A 15,690-nucleotide genomic window follows, 5' to 3' on the forward strand; every position below is an offset into this window, starting at 1 on the left:
CTGGGTCCATAACCCAGAGGTAGGCAGATTGAAACTATCCTCTGCTATATGCATTTTTTTTTGTTAATTAAAGTAATCCAAAACTGGGATTGATATTTTTGCTCTTTTATTTTTACTTAAAGTACAATAACTTTTACCATTTTAATTTGTTTTAATAGTATATTGACAGTATTGTTTTCTTTCAAAAATCCAATTAATTTTCTTTACCCGATTATTAAAATGGTAATTGACAAAAACAAACTACATTGTCACCAGAAGAGCAATACAAAATGTACAAGTGATATATTAAAATCATCTTTCCAGCTTGAATTTCAATGATGCATTGGGGCAACGATTTTGTGAGAAACATCTTCACCCTTAAATAAAGATTTTCTTAATTCCTTACCTGTGTGCTAATTAGATATCACCTTGTTTTCACATTAAACAGACTTCCACATGAGAAAGCAGCAAGGATGCAGTGGCGTTAATGTTTCCTGGTGTCAACCTGTATTATTTCAGTAGACATTGAAATGAGGATGCATCTTGCTGCCTTTCCAATGAAGCAAGTTTAATTTAGTAATAGGTGAAAAACCATCCCTACAAAGGTGTTAATCAGAGACTTGGCTTTGTGGACACTTTTCAGAGAACAAATTCGTTAGCATAAAAATAAAGCCAGAAAATGAAGAGCTGTTTAATCACTCAATTGGATTTTTCTGCCAGCATATTTCTTTTTCTCTGCAACCCACTGCTAAATTGTGCTTCCTAGCTGTTTTTTTTTATAAAATCACTGATTCAAATCTAACTCTGATTACATCAGAGTAGGCCAGGTACCCTACACCATAAGAAGGGGGTTTGAAATTTTGACTTGTCTACTTAAAGATCACCAAAATCTGATAACAAGGTCAATTACATCCCTGGGTGGGATTGAACCACCAACCCTTTGATTAATAACCAAACACACTAACAGATTGCGCCACAGAGACACTTTACAAACGTACATACTGACAAAGGCTAATAAGCATTCATCTAGAACGTTTCCTAGAAAAACTTTAAAAAGTCAATAATCTGGAGAGTTTTTGTAAGATGTCTCTTCCATCAACCAACGAAGAAACACATTGGTACTTTCCCATGATGAGTGAGTGCTTCAGGATCTCTTGCACTTACATGTGCAGCAGAGTACTGCAATGGAAAAATGCTGGGCCCATAACCCAGAGGTAGGCAGATTGAAACTATCCTCTGCTATATGCATTTTTTTTGTTAATTAAAGTAATCCAAAACTGGGATTGATATTTTTGCTCTTTTATTTTTACTTAAAGTACACTAACTTTTACCATTTTAATTTGTTTTAATAGTATATTGACAGTATTGTTTTCTTTCAAAAATCCACTTAATTTTCTTTACCCTATTATTAAAATGGTAATTGACAAAAACAAACTACATTGTCACCAGAAGAGCAATACAAAATGTACAAGTGATATATTAAAATCATCTTTCCAGCTTGAATTTCAATGATGCATTGGGGCAACGATTTTGTGAGAAACACCTTCACCCTTAAATAAAGATTTTCTTAATTCCTTACCTGTGTGCTAATTAGATATCACCTTGTTTTCACATTAAACAGACTTCCACATGCGAAAGCAGCAAGGATGCAGTGGCGTTAATGTTTCCTGGTGTCAACCTGTATTATTTCAGTAGACATTGAAATGAGGATGCATCTTGCTGCCTTTCCAATGAAGCAAGTTTAATTTAGTAATAGGTGAAAAACCATCCCTACAAAGGTGTTAATCAGAGACTTGGCTTTGTGGACACTTTTCAGAGAACAAATTTGTTAGCATAAAAATAAAGCCAGAAAATGAAGAGCTGTTTAATCACTCAATTGGATTTTTTTGCCAGCATATTTCTTTTTCTCTGCAACCCACTGCTAAATTGTGCTTCCTAGCTGTTTTTATAAAATCACTGAATCAAATCTAACTCTGATTACATCAGAGAAGGCCAGGTATACTACACCATAACAGGGGGTTTGAAATTTTGACTTGTCTACTTAAATATCACCAAAATCTGATAACAAGGTCAATTACGTCCCTTAGTGGGATTGAACCACCAACCTTTTGATTAATAACCATACACACTGAGGCAGCACAAGGGAACTCTCGAAAGAAGAACAAGGCTAGAGGAAGAACTGAAACAAAGAAATCTGACTTTTACTAGAGCTGACCAGAGGAAAGCACAAACACAGTCCCCCACTACCACAAATAATGCAGTTGAGTTTCCCACATTTGGGGAAATCACAGGGGTCAGCATACCCAGAATGCAATGAATGAACCTCACCCTGGGAGAACAATCTTCAAGACCATGGTCTCTCCTATGCAAAATAAGTATGATTTGGGATAGGGCTGGGGAGGGCCGCTGCTCAGGCACATCTCTGTCAAGTAAAGGAGATTCAACTGAGGCAGCACAAGGGAACTCTCATCTGGGGACAACAACTGCAGGGAGAACACATATTTTCAGATGAACATGGGAGGGCAGAAGGCTGCCTAATACTGAAGCACCCCCAAACAACAAACCAAATGCAACAACTAGTGCAAGCATTCCTGGGGGAAGGCCTGCAGCAGATGGATTTGCATATGGTGATGCCATCCAAGCAGTGGGTCAAAGTTGGCTTCAACCCTCGTCTGCATATGAAAAGAGAAAAGGGGCGTGCAGGGCATGGCGGCCTTTTGCGGCGCTTGGATGACCCCTAGTTCGCATTACACACCTCCACCCTCCTTCGGTGTGGGGCTCATGTTGGCTATGCCCCAGCCCCTGAAGCATTCAAGCTGATTTCTTGCAGCAGCTGGGCACTGTAACTGCTCCAGAGCTGCTCTGTAAGGCAAGTAAAAGGGTGTGGGCCCTGCAGCACTACCTGTAGTTTGCATTGTGCGTTGGAAGGCACGAAGTAAGCAGACGGGAGAAGTCAGGATAGTGCGCAAGGGCATAGAAGGGAGCGGCTCAAGAAAAGAGAAGTGGAAACAGACAGCAAACTAGGCTGGAGAGAGACCTGAGACAAAGAGATCTGAATTATACGAGAGCCGACCAAGGGAAACACAAATTATGCAGTCAAGTTTCCCACATTTGGGGAAATCACAGGGGCAGCACAACCAGAGTGCAATGGGTGAGCCTTGCCCTTGGAGAAGCACCTTCATGATCATAGTATCTCACCTGGCAGGTAAGTAGGAGTTGGGCTAGAGCTGGGGAGGGTCGCTGCTCGGGCACCCCCCTGTCAAGTGAAAGAGATCCAACTGAGGCAGCACAAGGGAACTCTCGAAAGAAGAACAAGGCTAGAGGAAGATCTGAGATAAAGAAATCTGATTTTTACCAGAGCTGACCAGAGGAAAGCACAAACACAGTCCCCCACTACCACAAATAATGCAGTCGAGTTTCCCACATTTGGGGAAATCACAGGGGTCAGCATACCCAGAATGCAATGAATGAACCTCACCCTGGGAGAACAATCTTCATGACCATGGTATCGCCTATGCAAAATAAGTATGATTTGGGATAGGGCTGGGGAGGGCCGCTGCTCAGGCACATCTCTGTCAAGTAAAGGAGATTCAACTGAGGCAGCACAAGGGAACTCTCATCTGGGGACAACAACTGCAGGGAGAACACATATTTTCAGATGAACATGGGAGGGCAGAAGGCTGCCTAATACTGAAGCACCCCCAAACAACAAACCAAATGCAACAACTAGTGCAAGCATTCCTGGGGGAAGGCCTGCAGCAGATGGATTTGCATATGGTGATGTCATCCAAACAGTGGGTCAAAGTTGGCTTCAACCCTCGTCTGCATATGAAAAGAGACAAGGGGCGTGCAGGGCATGGCGGCCTTTTGCGGCGCTTGGATGACCCCTAGTTCGCATTACACACCTCCACCCTCCTTCGGTGTGGGGCTCATGTTGGCTATTCCCCAGCCCCTGAAGCATTCAAGCTGATTTCTTGCAGCAGCTGGGCACTGTAACTGCTCCAGAGACGCTCTGTAAGGCAAGTAAAAGGGTGTGGGTCCTGCAGCACTACCTGTAGTTTGCATTGTGCGTTGGAAGGCACGAAGTAAGCAGACGGGAGAAGTCAGGATAGTGCGCAAGGGCATAGAAGGGAGCGGCTCAAGAAAAGAGAAGTAGAAACAGACAGCAAACTAGGCTGGAGAGAGACCTGAGACAAAGAGATCTGAATTATACGAGAGCCGACCAGGGGAAACACAAATTATGCAGTCAAGTTTCCCACATTTGGGGAAATCGCAGAAGCAGCACACCCAGAGTGCAATGGGTGAGCCTTGCCCTGGGAGAAGCACCTTCATGATCATAGTATCTCACCTGGCAGGTAAGTAGGAGTTGGGCTAGAGCTGGGGAGGGTCGCTGCTCGAGCATCCCCCTGTCAAGTAAAGGAGATTCAACTGAGGCAGCACAAGGGAACTCTCATCTGGGGACAACAACTGCAGGGAGAACACATATTTTCAGATAAAAATCTTGGTCATGCTCTGGTTTCTCTTCAGAACGAACAAATCTTTCGCCTTTTACTAAAGATTTCCGTGGAGAGGAGCAAAACCGAGTTTTATCTCAATTTTTGCATGCCCCATATTATTGGGGTTTCTTTTATCGGATTAAAGACAGAACGAGTGTGCTTTCTTGTTAGCTTTAATGTAAGTTTATTTGCATAACAATGACAATAAATGTCTGTTTCTTTTCAAGCAGAACTTTCTTGACCATACTAATTGCTTGAAAGATCTGGGAGCACATGGAAAAGAGTACAAACCATGCTTATAGCAAGGGGAAGCCTGGTGAGAAATCTGCTTTCTTTCTTTCAAATTGGGTGCTCACTTTGAGCTGAATGAGGACTGCTGGCATGGCACTCAGGCGACAGGTGGAATCTTGGTCATGCTCTGGTTTCTCTTCAGAACGAACAAATCTTTCGCCTTTTACTAAAGATTTCCATGGAGAGGAGCAAAACTGAGTTTTATCTCAATTTTTGCATGCCCCGTCTTATTGGAGTTTCTTTTATCAGTTTAAAGATAGAACGAGTGTGCTTTAATGTAAGCTCATTTGCGTAGAAATGACAGTAAATGTTTGTTTCTTTTCAAACAGAACTTTCTTGACTATACTAATTGCTTGAAAGATCTGGGAGCACATGGAAAAGAGTACAAACCATGTTTATAGCAAGGGGAAGCCTGGTGAGAAATCTGCTTTCTTTCTTTCAAATTGGGTGCTCACTTTGAGCTGAATGAGGACTGCTGGCATGGCACTCAGGCGACAGGTAGAATCTTGGTCATGCTGTGGTTTCTCTTCAGAACGAACAAATCTTTCGCCTTTTACTAAAGATTTCCGTGGAGAGGAGCAAAACTGAGTTTTATCTCAATTTTTGCATGCCCCATCTTATTGGGGTTTTATTTTATTGGTTTAAAGATAGAACGAGTGTGCTTTAATGTAAGCTCATTTGCATAGAAATGACAGTAAATGTTTGTTTCTTTTCAAACAGAACTTTCTTGACCACACTAATTGTTTGAAAGATCTGGGAGCACATGGAAAAGAGTACAAACCATGTTTATAGCAAGGGGAAGCCTGGTGAGAAATCTGCTTTCTTTCATTCAAATTGGGTGCTCACTTTGAGCTGAATGAGAACTGCTGGCATGGCACTCAGGCGACAGGTGGAATCTTGGTCATGCTCTGGTTTCTCTTCAGAACTAACAAATATTTCGCCTTTTATTAAAGATTTCCGTGGAGAGGAGCAAAACTGAGTTTTATCTCAATTTTTGCATGCCCCATATTATTGGGGTTTCTTTTATCAGTTTAAAAGACAGAACGAGTGTGCTTTCTTGTTAGCTTTAATGTAAGTTTATTTGCATAACAATGACAGTAAATGTTTGTTTCTTTTCAAACAGAACTTTCTTGACCATGCTACTTGCTTGAAAGATCTGGGAGCACATGGAAAACAGTACAAACCATGCAGTATCACAAGAGCCTTTATTTGATCTTTCATGAAGATAGAGCAGAATTGAGGACACGTCAACAATTTCTGCCGAAGGTGGTTCATCTTTCCACATGGTGCCTTTGGCCACTGACACCTTCGTTGAGTCAAAGTCTCTGGCTGTGGTCAGAACTTTGAAAATTTATGTCACCAGAACGGTTCAGATTAGGAAAACAGAGGCTCTGTTTGTCCTGTATGCTCCCAACATGATTGGGTGTCCTGCTTCCATGCAGACCATTATGCGCTGGATCTGTGGTAAGATTCAGCATGCTCATTCCACGGCAGGATTGCCGTTACTGAATTAGGTGAAGACCCATTCTACTAGAAAGGTGGGTTCATCCTGGGCAGCTGGTCGGGGAGTCTCGGCATTGCAACTTTGCCGAGCAGCTATTTAGTAAACACTTTTGCTAAGTTTTACAAGTTTGATACCTTGGCTGATGATAACCTCAAGTTGGGTCATTCGGTGCTGCAGAGTCGTACGCACTCTCCCACCCGTTCAAGAGCTTTGGTATAACCCCATGGTTCTTAATGTGACCCCAGCATCCTCTAGGTCGTATGAGAAAATAGGATTTTAATACCTACCGGTAAATCCTTTTCTCTTAGTACGTAGAGGATGCTGGGCACCCGTCCCAGTCCATACTGTGTCTGCAGTTATTACTTGTGGTTATACACATGTTGTGTTACGGTTCTGGTCAGCTTTTTGCTGCAATTGTTCATGCCGTTGGCTTGTGTTCTGTTGAATGCCACGTTCTGCGGCATGCTTAAGGTGTGAGCTGGTAAGATGCTCACCTTAGTTTAACAATAAATCCTTTCCTCGAAATGTCCGTCTCCCTGGGCACAGTTCCTATAACTGGAGTCTGGAGGAGGGGCATAGAGGGAGGAGCCAGTTCACACCCTTTGAAAGTCTTAAAGTGCCCATGTCTCTTGCGGATCCCGTCTATACCCCATGGTTCTTAATGTGACCCCAGCATCCTCTACGGACTAAGAGAAAAGGATGCCCTTGTGTACTATCCTGACTTCTCCTCCCGTCTGCTTACTTTGTGCCTTCCAACGCACAATGCGAACTACAGGTGGTGCTGCAGGGCCCACACCCTTTTACTTGCCTTACAGAGCAGCTCTGGAGCTGTTACAGTGCCCAGCTGCTGCAAGAAATCAGCATGAATGCTTCAGGGGATGGGGCATGGCCAACATGAGCCCCACACCAAAGGAGGGTGGGGGTGTTTAATGCGAACTAGGGGTCATCCAAGCACTGCAAAAGGCCGCCATGCCCTGCATGCCCCTTTTCTCTTTTTATATGCAGATGAGGGTTCCAGCCAACTTTGGCCCACTGCTTGGATGACATCACCGTATGCAAATCCGTCTGCTGCAGACCTTCCCCCAGGAATGCTTGTACTAGTTGTTGGATATGGTTTGATATTTGATGGTGCTTCAGTATTAGGCAGCCTTCCGCCCTCCCATGTTCATCTGAAAAGATGTGGTCTCCCTGCAGTTGTTGTCCCCAGACGAGAGTTCCCTTGTGCTTCCTCAGTTGAATCTCCTTAACTTGACGGGGGAGGGGCTGCCCGAGCTGCCACCCTCCCCAGCCCTATCCCAACTCATACTTATTTTACATATTAGATCTCTTGATCATGAAGATTGTTCTCACAGGGTGAGGTTCATCCATTATATTTTAAAATAGGAAGGTACAAATTACATATTTGAATTGCATCTATGTGCTGGATTCAAATGTCCCCCCCCCCCCTTCCTTTCTCAATTGTGCCCGTCAGCAGCTATTCTAAGGTTGCTGCCAATGGGTGTGACACATTAATTTCTTCTGTGGGGTACACTGGACTCCACAAGGATTCACATTGGGGTGTAGAGTAGGATCTTGATCTGAGGCACCAACCGGCTCAAAGCTTTTGACTGTTCCCAAGAAGCTCAGTGCATTCTCCTCTATAACCCCGCTTCCATGAACAGGGAGCTCAGTTTGTAGTTGGTGCCTTCAGTAGCAGGCCAATTAACAGGGGCCTGCCTCAGGCAGCCTATTCTTAGCTATTAATTTTGACAAGAAAAGAAGAACTTGTTTTATGAGAATCTACAAGGGCTGCAGCAGGCTAGGTCTAATAGACATCTTTACTGCAGCTTCATCACTCCCAGCGGCGCTGTATACTCCCGTGCCCTGGTTGCTGGGTCACTGCAGCGGAGGCTCCGGTTTCATCCTAAGGTCAGTCACACACACACCACCCTTCCGGATCACGAGGCCGCTGATGAAGGGGAGCGAGGCCGTAGGGGGTGGGCCGTGTGCGCACTGCGGTGGACACTGATTACTGGGCAGCCGCTCCACTAGCCACCAGGTACAGTTAAGGAGCACAGGTCTGGGGGTTTTTCTCCTATATTAACCCAATTTTGTACTGCCCGCAGCGCATTGTGATAGGTAATAGGGCCTGATTCAGGTTGGATTGCAATCACAATAAGCGATCCAACTGCAAAAATTGCTAAGAGCATACGCATGTGCCTGCATTTTCTGCGGCACCCCGCAGAGAATGTGATCGCCTCTGCCTGTCAATCGGGGCGGGGAAGGGGGGGAGAGGTGGGTCAGCAACACTCCATTTCCAAGTCAGGGATGGAGCGGTGCGGGGGCAAGGCTTCAAAATGGGGTCTGCAACGGAGGAGACACAGGGGGCGTGGTCACAGCGGCTGTATGACATCACATTCAGCCGCTGTGATCACAAAAATGGTGGCGGCTTCCTGCGCGCACATACAGTCTGCACCAGCAGGAGCCTACACCATTTTTTATGATCACGCTGAACTGCAGTGCGACTGCAATTACAGCATGGTCAAGAAGGGAGGCGTCATGCTGGGTGGCCATGCCCTGTCACTGTGCAGGAGCCAGCACCGCTCACACACTAGTCCCCGGGTGCAGCCCCCAACCCCCGGGACACCCGGAGCAACAAAATGTAGATTCAGGCCACCAGGCCACGCCCCTACCTATGAAACCATGCCTCCTTTTTACCATTGCGCTGCTTATCTGCGCGCACTGCATTACAATCTCCCTCGCCACCTCTCTGGGTGTCACCAGTGATAGTGACACCTCTGCCATGCTTGTAGCAGCTGGTCCTAAGATCTACGCCTCAAACCCTGAGTGTTTGCCCTTGTGACTTGTTGATCATCATAGCGAAGCAGATGCTTACAGAAAACTGCAGGGGCTTAGATTGAAAATAAAAAAATTGATGGGTATAAGGTAGAGAGGAGCGGGTTCGGTTCTCCGAGAACCGAATTCCCCACGAACTCCACGTTGTTTACACTGGTCCGAGGCAGGCTCGGTTGTTCCCGCCTGACTCGGAAAACCTGAACAAGGGAAAATGTCATCATCCCGCTGTCGGATTCTCGCGAGATTCGGATTCCATATAAAGAGCTGCGCGTTGCTGCCATTTTTACTCGTGCATTGAAGAGAGAGCGGAGAGGACGTGGCTATGTTCTCTCAGTGGAAATCTCAATATCAGTGCTCAGTATCAGTGGTTACTTATTGCTGCTCAGTAATACTAGTAGTGTGTCTCTCCTGCTCAGTGTCAGTTCTCAGTAGTATCCTCATCAGTGCTCAGTATCACTGCTCATTGTCTTGTGCTGCATTGTGGTGCTCAGCATACTACAGTACATTACTAATAGTCCAGTGCTGCATCTTGCTGCTCAGTGTCAGTTCTAGTATCCTCATCAGTGCTCACTATCACTGCTCATTGCATTGTGGTGTTCTGTATACTACAATAACATAGTAATATAGTAACATAGTTTTTGAGGTTGAATAGAGGCAAATTGCCCATCGTGTTCAACCTGTTTTAAGTTGTGATGATTCTACATACTTGCTGAATAATGTTTTATGACTAGTTAGCTACTATAACTCATGTTACCCCCGGATTAACCATGTTGATATTTTAAGTATTATAACCTTGGATAGCTTTTTCATTCAGAAATGTATCCATTCCTTTTTTAAATCCAATTACAGAGTCCGCCATTACCACCTTCCCTGGCAGGGAATTCCACATCCTGATTGCCCTAACAGTGAAGAAACCTTTCCTCCATTGCGTTCTGAACTTTCCTCCAGTCGCAGCGAGTGACCACGTGTTCGTTTAATAAATAATTCCTCTGATAACTCTTTGTTATGTATCTTTACATATTTGAAGATATTAATAATATCTCCTCTTAGGCACCTCTTTTCTAGTGTATAAATATTCAGCCTAGTAAGTCTTTCCTTATAGTCCAGTACTTTTAGGCCTTTAATCAATTTAGTCTTCAGGATCTCTTACACTTCCATGAGCAGCAGAGTAGTGCAATGGAAGCATGCTGGGCCCATAACCCAGAGGTTGATTGATCGAAACTATCCATTGCTATGTGCATTTTTTTTTGTTAATTAAAGTAATCAAAAACTGGGATTGATATTTTTGCTCTTTTATTTTTACTTAAAGTACAATAACTTTTACCATTTTAATTTGTTTTAATAGTATATTGACAGTATTGTTTTCTTTCAAAAATCCAATTAATTTTCTTTACCCGATTATTAAAATGGTAATTGACAAAAACAAACTACATTGTCACCAGAAGAGCAATGCAAAATGTACAAGTGATATATTAAAATCATCTTTCCAGCTTGAATTTCAATGATGCATTGGGGCAACGATTTTGTGAGAAACATCTTCACCCTTAAATAAAGATTTTCTTAATTCCTTACCTGTGTGCTAATTAGATATCACCTTGTTTTCACATTAAACAGACTTCCACATGCGAAAGCAGCAAGGATGCAGTGGCGTTAATGTTTCCTGGTGTCAACCTGTATTATTTCAGTAGACATTGAAATGAGGATGCATCTTGCTGCCTTTCCAATGAAGCAAGTTTAATTTAGTAATAGGTGAAAAACCATCCCTACAAAGGTGTTAATCAGAGACTTGGCTTTGTGGACACTTTTCAGAGAACAAATTTGTTAGTATAAAAATAAAGCCAGAAAATGAAGAGCTGTTTAATCACTCAATTGGATTTTTCTGCCAGCATATTTCTTTTTCTCTGCAACCCACTGCTAAATTGTGCTTCCTAGCTGTTTTTATAAAATCACTGAATCAAATCTAAACATCAGAGAAGGCCAGGTACCCTACACCATAACAGTGGGTTTGAAATTTTGACTTGTCTACTTAAAGATCACCAAAATCTGATAACAAGGTCAATTAAGTCCCTGGGTGGGATTGAACCACCAACCTTTTGGTTAATAGCCTTACACACTAACTGATTGCGCCACAGAGACACCTTGCAAAAGTCAATACTGACAAAGGCTAATAATCATTCATCTAGAACGTTTCCTAGAAAAACTTTAAAAAGTCAATAATCAAGATACACATTGGTACTTTCCCATGATGAGTGAGTGCTTCAGGATTTCTTGCACTTACATGGGCTATTAACCAAAAGGTTGGAGGTTCAATCCCACCCAGGGATGTAATTGACCTTGTCATCAGATTTTGGTGATCTTTAAGTAGACAAGTCAAAATTTCAAACCCCCTCTTATGGTGTAGGGTACCTGGCCTTCTCTGACGTAATCAGAGTTAGATTTAATTAAGTGATTTTATAAAAAACAGCTAGGAAGCACAATATCTCTCTTTTGCAAAGAGCTAGGCATTGGAAAATTTAGGGCTATAACGTGTAGATGAAGCACTAACAGGAGGCTTTAAAATTTTCATTCTAGTGTATTTCGTTTGGGAGAAAAATGCAAAGGTACAATACAGCTTTTCCTTGCCGATATCTCTCTTTTGCAAAGAGATAGGCATTGGAAAATTCAGGGCTATACCGTGTAGATGAAGCACTAACAGGAGGCTTTTAAATTTTCATTCTAGTGTCCTTCGTTTGGGAGAAAAATGCAAAGGTACAATACAGCTTTTCCTTGCCGATATCTCTCTTTTGCAAAGAGATAGGCATTGGAAAATTCAGGGCTATAACGTGTAGATGAAGCACTAACAGGAGGCTTTAAAATTTTCATTCTAGTGTCTTTCGTTTGGGAGAAAAATGCAAAGGTACAATACAGTTTTTCCTTGCCGATATCTCTCTTTTGCAAAGAGATAGGCATTGGAAAATTCAGGGCTATAACGTGTAGATGAAGCACTAACAGGAGGCTTTAAAATTTTCATTCTAGTGTCTTTCGTTTGGGAGAAAAATGCAAAGGTACAATACAGCTTTTCCTTGCCAATATCTCTCTTTTGCAAAGAGCTAGGCATTGGAAAATTCAGGGCAATAACGTGTAGATGAAGCACTAACAGGAGGCTTTAAAATTTTCATTCTAGTGTCTTTCGTTTGGGAGAAAAATGCAAAAGTACAATGCAGCTTTTCCTTGCCGATATCTCTCTTTTGCAAAGAGATAGGCATTGGAAAATGCAGGGCTATAACGTGTAGATGAAGCACTAACAGGAGGCTTTAAAATTTTCATTCTAGTGTCTTTCGTTTGGGAGAAAAATGCAAAGGTACAATACAGCATTTCCTTGCCGATATCTCTCTTTTGCAAAGAGATAGGCATTGGAAAATTCAGGGCTATAACGTGTAGATGAAGCACTAACAGGAGGCTTTAAAATTTTCATTCTAGTGTCTTTCGTTTGGGAGAAAAATGCAAAGGTACAATACAGCTTTTCCTTGCCGATATCTCTCTTTTGCAAAGAGCTAGGCATTGGAAAATTCAGGGCTATACCGTGTAGATGAAGCACTAACAGGAGGCTTTTAAATTTTCATTCTAGTGTCTTTCGTTTGGGAGAAAAATGCAAAGGTACAATACAGCTTTTCCTTGCCAATATCTCTCTTTTGCAAAGAGCTAGGCATTGGAAAATTCAGGGCTATGACGTGTAGATGAAGCACTAACAGGAGGCTTTAAAATTTTCATTCTAGTGTCTTTCGTTTGGGAGAAAAATGCAAAAGTACAATGCAGCTTTTCCTTGCCGATATCTCTCTTTTGCAAAGAGATAGGCATTGGAAAATTCAGGGCTATAACGTGTAGATGAAGCACTAATAGGAGGCTTTAAAATTTTCATTCTAGTGTCTTTCGTTTGGGAGAAAAAAGCAAAGGTACAATACAGCTTTTCCTTGCCGATATCTCTCTTTTGCAAAGAGATAGGCATTGGAAAATTCAGGGCTATAACGTGTAGATGAAGCACTAACAGGAGGCTTTAAAATTTTCATTCTAGTGTCTTTCGTTTGGGAGAAAAATGCAAAGGTACAATACAGCTTTTCCTTGCCGATATCTCTCTTTTGCAAAGAGCTAGGCATTGGAAAATTCAGGGCTATAACGTGTAGATGAAGCACTAACAGTAGGCTTTAAAATTTTCATTCTAGTGTCTTTCGTTTGGGAGAAAAATGCAAAGGTACAATACAGCTTTTCCTTGCCGATATCTCTCTTTTGCAAAGAAATAGGCATTGGAAAATTCAGGGCTATAACGTGTAGATGAAGCACTAACAGGAGGCTTTAAAATTTTCATTCTAGTGTCCTTCGTTTGGGAGGAAAATGCAAAGGTACAATACAGCTTTTCCTTGCCGATATCTCTCTTTTGCAAAGAGATAGGCATTGGAAAATTCAGGGCTATATCGTGTAGATGAAGCACTAACAGGAGGCTTTAAAATTTTCATTCTAGTGTCTTTCGTTTGGGAGAAAAATGCAAAGGTACAATACAGCTTTTCCTTGCCAATATCTCTCTTTTGCAAAGAGCTAGGCATTGGAAAATTCAGGGCTATAACGTGTAGATGAAGCACTAACAGGAGGCTTTAAAATTTTCATTCTAGTGTCTTTCGTTTGGGAGAAAAATGCAAAAGTACAATGCAGCTTTTCCTTGCCGATATATCTCTTTTGCAAAGAGATAGGCATTGGAAAATGCAGGGCTATAACGTGTAGATGAAGCACTAACAGGAGGCTTTAAAATTTTCATTCTAGTGTCTTTCGTTTGGGAGAAAAATGCAAAGGTACAATACAGCATTTCCTTGCCGATATCTCTCTTTTGCAAAGAGATAGGCATTGGAAAATTCAGGGCTATAACGTGTAGATGAAGCACTAACAGGAGGCTTTAAAATTTTCATTCTAGTGTCTTTCGTTTGGGAGAAAAATGCAAAGGTACAATACAGCTTTTCCTTGCCGATATCTCTCTTTTGCAAAGAGATAGGCATTGGAAAATTCAGGGCTATAACGTGTAGATGAAGCACTAACAGGAGGCTTTAACATTTTCATTCTAGTGTACTTCGTTTGGGAGAAAAATGCAAAGGTACAATACAGCTTTTCCTTGCCGATATCTCTCTTTTGCAAAGAGATAGGCATTGGAAAATTCAGGGCTATAACGTGTAGATGAAGCACTAATAGGAGGCTTTAAAATTTTCATTCTAGTGTCCTTCGTTTGGGAGAAAAATGCAAAGGTACAATACAGCTTTTCCTTGCCGATATCTCTCTTTTGCAAAGAGATAGGCATTGGAAAATTCAGGGCTATAACGTGTAGATGAAGCACTAACAGGAGGCTTTAAAATTTTCATTCTAGTGTCTTTCGTTTGGGAGAAAAATGCAAAGGTACAATACAGTTTTTCCTTGCCGATATCTCTCTTTTGCAAAGAGATAGGCATTGGAAAATTCAGGGCTATAACGTGTAGATGAAGCACTAACAGGAGGCTTTAAAATTTTCATTCTAGTGTCTTTCGTTTGGGAGAAAAATGCAAAGGTACAATACAGCTTTTCCTTGCCAATATCTCTCTTTTGCAAAGAGCTAGGCATTGGAAAATTCAGGGCAATAACGTGTAGATGAAGCACTAACAGGAGGCTTTAAAATTTTCATTCTAGTGTCTTTCGTTTGGGAGAAAAATGCAAAAGTACAATGCAGCTTTTCCTTGCCGATATCTCTCTTTTGCAAAGAGATAGGCATTGGAAAATGCAGGGCTATAACGTGTAGATGAAGCACTAACAGGAGGCTTTAAAATTTTCATTCTAGTGTCTTTCGTTTGGGAGAAAAATGCAAAGGTACAATACAGCATTTCCTTGCCGATATCTCTCTTTTGCAAAGAGATAGGCATTGGAAAATTCAGGGCTATAACGTGTAGATGAAGCACTAACAGGAGGCTTTAAAATTTTCATTCTAGTGTCTTTCGTTTGGGAGAAAAATGCAAAGGTACAATACAGCTTTTCCTTGCCGATATCTCTCTTTTGCAAAGAGCTAGGCATTGGAAAATTCAGGGCTATACCGCGTAGATGAAGCACTAACAGGAGGCTTTTAAATTTTCATTCTAGTGTCTTTCGTTTGGGAGAAAAATGCAAAGGTACAATACAGCTTTTCCTTGCCAATATCTCTCTTTTGCAAAGAGCTAGGCATTGGAAAATTCAGGGCTATAACGTGTAGATGAAGCACTAACAGGAGGCTTTAAAATTTTCATTCTAGTGTCTTTCGTTTGGGAGAAAAATGCAAAAGTACAATGCAGCTTTTCCTTGCCGATATCTCTCTTTTGCAAAGAGATAGGCATTGGAAAATTCAGGGCTATAACGTGTAGATGAAGCACTAATAGGAGGCTTTAAAATTTTCATTCTAGTGTCTTTCGTTTGGGAGAAAAAAGCAAAGGTACAATACAGCTTTTCCTTGCCGATATCTCTCTTTTGCAAAGAGATAGGCATTGGAAAATTCAGGGCTATAACGTGTAGATGAAGCACTAACAGGAGGCTTTAAAATTTTCATTCTAGTGTCTTTCGTTTGGGAGA

The 15,690-nt window shown here is 42.0% G+C and overlaps 8 non-coding genes across 8 annotated transcripts; 4 read left to right on the top strand and 4 right to left on the bottom strand.

Moving 5' to 3' along the window:
• Nucleotides 1-2,194: 2,194 nt before the first annotated feature.
• On the bottom strand, nucleotides 2,195-2,358 carry LOC135046167 (U1 spliceosomal RNA). Its single transcript, XR_010238515.1, has one exon. It is a non-coding gene; the product is annotated as a U1 spliceosomal RNA (small nuclear RNA).
• A 671-nt stretch (nucleotides 2,359-3,029) lies between these two features.
• On the bottom strand, nucleotides 3,030-3,192 carry LOC135046119 (U1 spliceosomal RNA). The gene has a single exon (XR_010238474.1). It is a non-coding gene; the product is annotated as a U1 spliceosomal RNA (small nuclear RNA).
• Nucleotides 3,193-3,344: 152 nt separating this feature from the next.
• Nucleotides 3,345-3,508, bottom strand: LOC135046190 (U1 spliceosomal RNA). Its single transcript, XR_010238537.1, has one exon. It is a non-coding gene; the product is annotated as a U1 spliceosomal RNA (small nuclear RNA).
• A 671-nt stretch (nucleotides 3,509-4,179) lies between these two features.
• Nucleotides 4,180-4,342, bottom strand: LOC135046079 (U1 spliceosomal RNA). Its single transcript, XR_010238449.1, has one exon. It is a non-coding gene; the product is annotated as a U1 spliceosomal RNA (small nuclear RNA).
• Nucleotides 4,343-4,486: 144 nt separating this feature from the next.
• On the top strand, nucleotides 4,487-4,602 carry LOC135046137 (U5 spliceosomal RNA). The gene has a single exon (XR_010238487.1). It is a non-coding gene; the product is annotated as a U5 spliceosomal RNA (small nuclear RNA).
• Nucleotides 4,603-4,888: 286 nt separating this feature from the next.
• LOC135046152 (U5 spliceosomal RNA) lies at nucleotides 4,889-5,004 on the top strand. Its single transcript, XR_010238501.1, has one exon. It is a non-coding gene; the product is annotated as a U5 spliceosomal RNA (small nuclear RNA).
• Nucleotides 5,005-5,278: 274 nt separating this feature from the next.
• Nucleotides 5,279-5,394, top strand: LOC135046148 (U5 spliceosomal RNA). Its single transcript, XR_010238497.1, has one exon. It is a non-coding gene; the product is annotated as a U5 spliceosomal RNA (small nuclear RNA).
• A 275-nt stretch (nucleotides 5,395-5,669) lies between these two features.
• On the top strand, nucleotides 5,670-5,785 carry LOC135046156 (U5 spliceosomal RNA). Its single transcript, XR_010238505.1, has one exon. It is a non-coding gene; the product is annotated as a U5 spliceosomal RNA (small nuclear RNA).
• The last annotated feature ends 9,905 nt before the right edge of the window (nucleotides 5,786-15,690 follow it).

This window comes from Pseudophryne corroboree, unplaced genomic scaffold (genome assembly GCF_028390025.1).
Source record: "Pseudophryne corroboree isolate aPseCor3 unplaced genomic scaffold, aPseCor3.hap2 scaffold_915, whole genome shotgun sequence".
NCBI lineage: Eukaryota > Metazoa > Chordata > Amphibia > Anura > Myobatrachidae > Pseudophryne > Pseudophryne corroboree.